Raw genomic sequence first — 207 nt, 5'->3', positions numbered from 1 at the left:
GAAATTTGAATATTTATATTTAATAATGAGTAACCATAACATTTGGCAGAACATAACATCAACGAAGAACAATTCAAAAAATTTTAAGAAATTCAGTTTTTTTTTTTGTTTTTTTTTTATAGATAGATTTATTTATTGATAGATATTACAATCTGCCACACAGTTGTGGGCAATAGGTAATATTGATGAATGATCTCATACATACTA

This window comes from Halyomorpha halys, unplaced genomic scaffold, assembly GCF_000696795.3.
Source record: "Halyomorpha halys isolate HHAL.00 unplaced genomic scaffold, Hhal_1.1 Scaffold265.1, whole genome shotgun sequence".
In the NCBI taxonomy this organism is placed as follows: Eukaryota; Metazoa; Arthropoda; class Insecta; order Hemiptera; family Pentatomidae; genus Halyomorpha; species Halyomorpha halys.
The sequence above is the reverse complement of the archived record's forward strand: the minus strand, read 5'-3'. Positions refer to the sequence as shown.